Below are 8,272 nucleotides of genomic sequence, written 5' to 3'. Positions count from 1 at the left end.
GTTCATTTTATTAGACACGCCTAGGTTTATTTTGGTTCATTGGTTTTGGTTCCAAAATCATCGCTCTGATACCACTTTGTAACACCCCCTTCTTACCCGACCAAGGTATTCTGAGATGTTACCATCTCGCTTTCCCGAGGCGGTGAAATCGGAGTTGCAATTAAGAAACTATTAATATAATTAAAGTATTTAGTGGATTACGTAACCATGAATGAATAAATAAAAGAATACAACTCATGACTACTATACTCTTCTAGTTAACTATACTCGACTCGGATGTTGTCAAGGCTCGTCCCGTCTCCCACGTGCTACCAAAGATAATCTGTATTTAACTTGCTCCCCATATGATCGAAAATATCATATGGATCGACAAAGACCACCCCGGAAATAGGTGAAAATTACACAGACACACAACACGTCAGTTTCAATAAATAATTTTAAGACACGACATGATAAGTAAATATGCATCATGCCAATAATATGAATGAGGTACTATCGAATGATAAGTAAATATGCCTAGACATACCGACAACCACACTCGTACCGGGACACGCCCAGACATACCAATAATCACAAATAGGTACCGGAACACGGCAGATGTACCGGGTCCAGAAGCCAACCAGATCGCCTGCCAGACGCCGTCTCTGATAAACGGAATTATGTCGTCAATTTCCGCACCAAAAGTTAACCCAACTATAGTAGAATAATCGGGGTCGAACCACAAGGATGAAGTGGATTTGCACTTTAATTATCTAAGTCTAAGTCAAATCCAACAATAAGGAGGTTGGTGAAATCGGTTAAGCTAGAACTGATGCAAATAGAAACAAGCAAAGTAAGATGGTAAGATGTAAACTATTGATTAAAAACTAGGATTGTCGAGTTCCCCTAAGCAAGTCAAGGTGAGAATCGGTGTTGAAAGGTAATCGGTGATCAGTAGCTAAGAAAGCTAATTTCTTACACTTTCCTAAATATGGACACAAGGCCCTCAAAAAGCATCCAAATTTGTTGCAAACATACTATCAAGCATTTATGTAAACTTCCATTCAACAAGACACTAAGCATAAATTGGAGAAAGACATGAACTTTCATTCATATATTTCTACAAATACCTTTTATGCATGTTAACAAAAGTCAAACAATTTACCCAATTACCAACATTAACACACCATATTAACCCCTTAATCCTTAATTAGGTTCCCCCTAAACCCTAGGGGGTCACTAATCAAACATAGTCAAAGAGAAAATGTAAACAATTAAAGAGAAGCAAGTAAATATGGTGATAAACAAGATAATAATTGAAATAACAAATAAAGATGTAATTAGAAATGTAAACAGTTGATGAATAAACTTAACAAGAGAAGTAATTATACCACAATGAAGAAAGGTTGAGTCTTGTATTAATAATGGAAGAAATTTTTCAATCTTTTTCAATTACAACCCAAATACTCAAGAGTAAACTATAGAGACTTGCATAAAAATTATAGAGAATTCTAGGTCTAGGATAATGTGTCGAATGAAATTAGAGAGAGGGTATTTATAGTTTACAACAAAATTAGGTCAAAAATTACAAGAGTTGAAAATGCAAGGAAAGGAGTGTAGGCCGGCCGACCGGCCGCCAGCACGGATCGGCTATGAACCTCCTGTATTTTCTTCAATTTTAATTAAGTAGAAGTGGTTTCGGCCGGTCAACCGGCCGCCGGCTATGGACCGACTCATATCTTGCTGTATTTTCTTCAATTTCTAATAAGTTGCAGTGGTCTCGGCCAGTCAACCGGCCGCCGGCTATAGACCGGCTCAGATCCTGCTGTGTCTTTGCTCCAAAATGCCCAAAGGGGGACTCTCAGCCGGTGGACCGGCTGCCAGCCGACCGGCCGAGAGTCCTTCTCTGCTTTCCTTCAACCTTCTTCCCCATGCTTACTTCGTGAGCTTCTTTGCTAGCTCCTTTAGTCCTCTCGGGCTCAAAACCTGCAACGAGACACATAAAACTCGTAGAACGGGACTAACGTTATAAAATGCAAGCTAAAGAGGTCAAAATCGTCTTGATTGGGGACAAAATGCATAGGGAAGAAGGGGGAAAACGGTGTAAAATTAGCGCACATCAAACATTCCCACACTTAACCCTTACTCATCCACGAGTAAGCGAGAAAAACTTGTCACTCTTATTTCCCCCTCTACCTAATATAAGCTAATAATATCCGATGATAGGTAATTAACAGCCTTCTTCGTCCCTTCAACTTACAACGAAACACAATGAGGTATGTGCTCTCTTGCAAGGCAAGTGGGGGCTTGCGGAATTTTTTTGACACATCCAACATTTAAGCACAAGTCAACATATAAGATGCATCACAAAAAGACAAACCGCTTTCCTCATATAAGCGGCCATTTTGTTTAAAAAAAAAATGAAAGGCCTAGGTCGGGAGATACCATCTCAAAATCCAAATGAGGTACCAACCCCCTAAGGATGGCACAAGCAACCCAAATGTGACCACAACAACCAAATAAACACATTCTAAGGCGGGAAAGGGAAAGCAAGGCTAGTCCTACAAGAATTACATGACACGACTCAAGATTCAGCCAAGAGAGACCCATGACTAAGGGGACCTAGACTACCGACTTCCTCATGGTATCACTAGTCATACATTTGAAGAACGTGTGTTTTCTTGTACAAAATATAACCAAAATACTCTCCTACTACGACTCGTTAACAGTGCCCACAATCTAAGGTGTAATCCTGTCATGTGGCCATGTCAGATGTAAAAAGTAATAATGCACATAAAATTAAACAAAGGGTTGTAACGGGGCTTAGGGATAGGTCGGAACGGGATTGGTTCAAGCACCGATTGGATAATGTGAAGTTCTTATCAAGGAGTTGTCAAACTCCATTTTTCCAAACCTTCTTACAACAAATGAGTAACGTCTACACCCTAATAAGAATTTGGTTTCCCAAAATCAAGCGAAAATTGTGCAAACCCGACTCACTTTGGAAAAACATGAAATGATCCCCTTATTGCAACAAATGATTAACGTCTACACCCTAACAGAAATTTGGTTTCCCAAAATCAAGCAAAAATTGTGTAAACCCGACTCACTTAGGAAAAACATCAAATGCCCACTTTATTTTGCAACGCCTTTTTCCACTCCTTTTATGATGCATAAGGAGTGTTGCTTGACTTTTTCTCATCAAAAATAATTTAAATACATAACAAGTAAATTCTCTTTTTCTTAACACATTTTTCTTCTTTTCTATTTTTTTCTTTTTTAAAAACCTCATATTCAAGCAATATGCCAAATTAGAGACCAAAATTTCAACACAAATGGATTGTACACATCCATTAAACTAAGACTCAATTCCCCTTCTTCATACTACAACAAACTCATAGACGACTTTCTCCATCAAGATCGGTTGTTTTTGGGTTGTAGGTAGTATAGTAGGTATGCCAAATGAGAGGCTAAGGCTCAAACGGGATAAACAAAAGTGGAGTTAGTTTAAAAGGTCAAAACAAAGGCAATATGGCAATGTGAGGCTAAAAATATACTTGCAATGATTTTGTTTCATAAAATGTGCACAAAAATAGGACAACTCACGGTCTAAGGAATGAATGACACATTTATACGTATTGACATGACATGTCTCACGAGGAGACCTACTCACAATCCTAAATGGGGGGTCGGGTATGGATGAACCGACCCCAAAGGAGGCTCTATTCCTCACTTATAAGTAGCTAGGTTGAAGTCTAGGTCTATCTTACGGTCCTCTCGATCTGACAAGGTGGTCAAAACTTCTTAGACATGCCCTTTTTCCCTAATACTAACCATATGGACACGGGTGCGAGCCACGGGGAGGGGGAAGGCATAATTGGGACGTATCTCATCATAGGGATATCATACTCCCTCCCCAGGCCACATTTTAACCAAACATTTATATACAAACTCAATGCAAAACATAATAAAATACTACATATATTCACATATTACAAATGCATGCGGAAATGTAAATGACATGAAATTGAAACGCGCAACACAATCGTTTAAATCCTAGCAGCACATCAATACCAGAAACCACAAGTTCCCCAAAGGAGCATCCAAAGCACAAAATCTCGTCCTCCTCCATATGTTCAACAAAATAAAGGAAGGGGGTAGTAAAGGAGAAAGAGATAGGAACGGTTATACCAAGCGTCTTCTAGTGACCTTTTGTTTCAAATGTTCCTGTGCCACTTTGTTAGACAAAACATATATATATATATATATATATATATATATATATATATATATATATATATATATATATATATATGAGGCCACTAATTATGGCGAGGCGGCCGGCCTCACCATATTCCTTTATGGACTGATTTTCAATGTTTATTGGGCTGGAAACTTAGGGTGATTCATAACTTTTCTTTTGGCCCAAATATTTTCTCACACACAAAAGACCAAATATTTTACTCTATGTCTCTAAAATATAACAAACAAAATTCTTAAGCTACAGCTTGTGAGACTACTTGATTTATCTAAGCTTGGACCTGATTTTGTGAACCTTATGCATGTTTTTGTGAATCTTGGACCTTATTTTGTGAATCTAAGACTTGAATAGGTGACTTTAGACATACATTGGCAATGGTAATTATTATATAATAATCGTATATTTATATTTGTTCATCTATGTGGGTCTCGAACCCACACCTTGCGCAATAGCACAATGCTCTACCTTTTGAGCTAATAGATGATATTGTACCAAAATTAAATTATGCATCAACAAGTAACAAAGACATGAAAACATTAGTAACTTCATGTACATGTGAAACATGACACATTGGCTTATACAAGTATTTCTTACTATGAAATTAACCAATTTAAGTCCTACCTTCACAAAATCAGGTCCAGGTTTCACAAAAACAAGTTTCACAAAATTAGGTCTAAAGTTCACATAATCATGTCTAGGTTTCACAAAATCAGATCTAGGTTTCACAAAATAAAATCCAGGTTTCACAAAATGAAGTTTCACAAAATCAAGTCGAGATTTCACATAATAAGGTACAAAGTTCACAAATCAGGTCCAGGTTTCACATAAACAAGTTTCACAAAATTAGGTCTAGAGTTCACATAATCATGTCTATGTTTCACAAAATTAGATCTAGGTTTCACAAAATGAAATCCAGGTTTCACAAAATCATTCTTCACAAATCAAGTCGAGATTTCACATTATCAAGTACTAAGTTCATAAAACTAGCTTCAAGGTTCACAATATTATCTCCAATATTCACAAACACTGAAAATACAAGGTCTATGATTCACAAAATAATAAAAAGAGCAAAATAGGTGATTTCACAATATACTTCTAGTTTCACAAAACAAGCTCTAAGATTCACAAAATAAGGTATATGATTCGCAAAATAAGAAAAGGAGGAAAATAGGCGATTTTGATTATTTATGACCAAGTTTCACAATATAAGGCCTAGGATTCACGAAACAAGGTTTATGATTGACAAAATAATAAAAAGAGCAAAATAGGTGATTTCGACCATTTTATGACCAAATTTCACAATATTACCTTCTAGTTTCACAAAACAAGCTCTAAGATTCACAAAATAAGGTATAGGATTCACAAAATAATAAAAGGAGCAAAATAGGTGATTTTGACCATTTATGACCAAGTTTCACAATATAAGGCCTAGGATTCACGAAACAAGGTCTATGATTCACAAAATAAGAAAAGGAGCAAAATAGGTGATTTCGACGATTTTATGACCAAATTTCACAATATTACCTTCTAGTTTCACAAAACAAGCTCTAAGATTCACAAAATAAGGTATATGATTCACAAAATAAGAAAAATAGGAAAATAGGCGATTTTGACCATTTATGACCAAGTTTCACATTATAAGGCCTAGGATTCACAAAACAAGGTCTATGATTCACAAAATAATAAAAAGAGCAAAATAGGTGATTTCGACCATTTTATGACCAAATTTCACAATATTACCTTCTAGTTTCACAAAACAAGCTCTAAGATTCACAAAATAAGGTATATGATTCACAAAATAAGAAAAAGAGGAAAATAAGCGATTCTGACCGTTTATGACCAAGTTTCACAATATAAGACCTAGGATTCACGAAACAAGGTCTATGATTTACAAAATAAGAAAAAGGGCAAAATAGGTGATTTCGACCATTTTATGACCAAATTTCACAATATTACCTTCTAATTTCACAAAACAAGCTCTAAGATTCACAAAATAACGTATAGGATTTACAAAATAATAAAAGGAGCAAAATAGGCGATTTTGACCATTTATGACCAAGTTTCACAATATTAGGCCTAGGATTCACAAAACAAGGTCTATGATTCACAAAATAATAAAAAGAGCAAAATAGGTGATTTCGACCATTTTATGACCAAATTTCACAATATTACCTTCTAGTTTCACAAAACAAGCTGTAAGATTCACAAAATAAGGTATATGATTCAAAAAATAAGAAAAAGAGGAAAATAGGCGATTTTGACCATTTATGACCAAGTTTCACAATATAAGGCATAGGATTCACAAAACAAGGTCTATGATTCACAAAATAATAAAAAGAGCAAAATAGGTGATTTCGACCATTTTATGACCAAATTTCACAATATTACCTTCTAGTTTAGGAGTATATTTAGGAACAATATCTTTCTTTAAGCGGCATTGAATTTAGGAATATATTTTGAAACGGAAGTCCACAAAAGATGGGAGTTTTGTAAAGGGAAAAAAATACTAAGGATGAGAGTTTTCAAAAATTGGTAAAGAAAAGGTGTTAATAGTCAATAAACTCGTAATTTAATATGATTTCCATTTCAACCATACATAAGGAGGTTTCAAGGCATATTGCTTTAAAAAAAACCTTGAATTTCAGGAAACATACGTCTCTATTTGTGATCCTAATTTGTACTCAACACACGGTGGAAGACAAATCAAACGAACACAGAAGGATTAGAACTTCTATATAGTAGGACAATGTTAAAGGAACTGAGAATATAAGAAAATGAACATAATCACCCTAACAGATCAAAACCACACAGCCTAGTTAAAGGAGCAGAACTTAACCTTCCTATAATGTCCTTGAAGAATTGTGGCTTGAGGCCACCCTTTAAAGGATATACTGGATATGGCATCCCCTTTGCTGGAAGAGATGAGTCACCTTCGTTTTTAATGATGTCCACGCTATACTCCCTCATTTCATAGTGGTCTTTCTTAGAGGTAGTCCGCACTGTTGGAGCTGTGTCCTCCAGTTAGTGCGGATAACGTCATTGCACATACACTTGTACGGACAAGTGGGAGCTTGTTGGGGCTAGTGTCCTTTACAGTTAGTGCAAGGACTTATAAATCTCTAAAAGGATCAAAGGTTATACTTTTGTATCATAATCAGTTGGTCCACGTTTATCAATAACGGTTGGCTTGCTAGATAAGTTTGACGTTATTGTCATACAGATGGCGGTGATCAACTGGTCCCTAAAAGTCACACCTATAGGATACGTTTGAGAGATGTGACGGTATGAAAATACAGTCATGTTGATGCCTAATATGACTAACCAGTTAGTCAGAGTTATTGACTAGTAATTGGTCAAACGCGATGTTGAGATAATTATTTAATACGGATTAAATAATAATGGCTAAGACGAATTAAGCAGTTAATTCGTAAATTGAATATAAACGATTTATATTTAATTAATGTATATTGAATTAATTAATTATACAATATTGTCTTTGTCGGAAAGTATTAATATATCGACTGAGTCATGTTGCTAGTTGATATTTTAAACCGATAACCGATGACAATTTATAATAAAACCGCGTCGTATACATTTTAGCGAGACGAGTCGGATCACGAATCAAAATAAGGAGAAAGTGGAAAGCCCACTCTCTCCTCTTGAGACCCGCGGACCGAGGCTAACAAAAGAGAGGCTCTCTCTCTTTTGTAACCTAAGCAATTCATTTGTCTCGAAAACTAGGGTTTTGGAAAAATTCCTCTGAAACCTAGATCTCACATCTAGCAAAACTCACAACAAATTCTCTCGATATTGCAAGGCAATTAGAGAATACTTTCTAGCACAAGGGGCATAGTCTCAGACGGTCTTGGGTGCAACAATTAGGAGGGAATCTACGTTGATTTCTGTTCATTTTGTTGCACCCAAGTCCTCGTACTCGATCGAGCAGTATTGCTAATATAAGTCCTCGATCGACCACGAGTTCTATCGATCGAGTACTTCCTGTTTGGCAATCCTCTCGATCGAATGGCAGCA

This window comes from Silene latifolia, chromosome 2 (genome assembly GCF_048544455.1).
Source record: "Silene latifolia isolate original U9 population chromosome 2, ASM4854445v1, whole genome shotgun sequence".
Lineage (NCBI taxonomy): Eukaryota > Viridiplantae > Streptophyta > Magnoliopsida > Caryophyllales > Caryophyllaceae > Silene > Silene latifolia.
Note: the sequence above shows the minus strand (reverse complement) of the source record.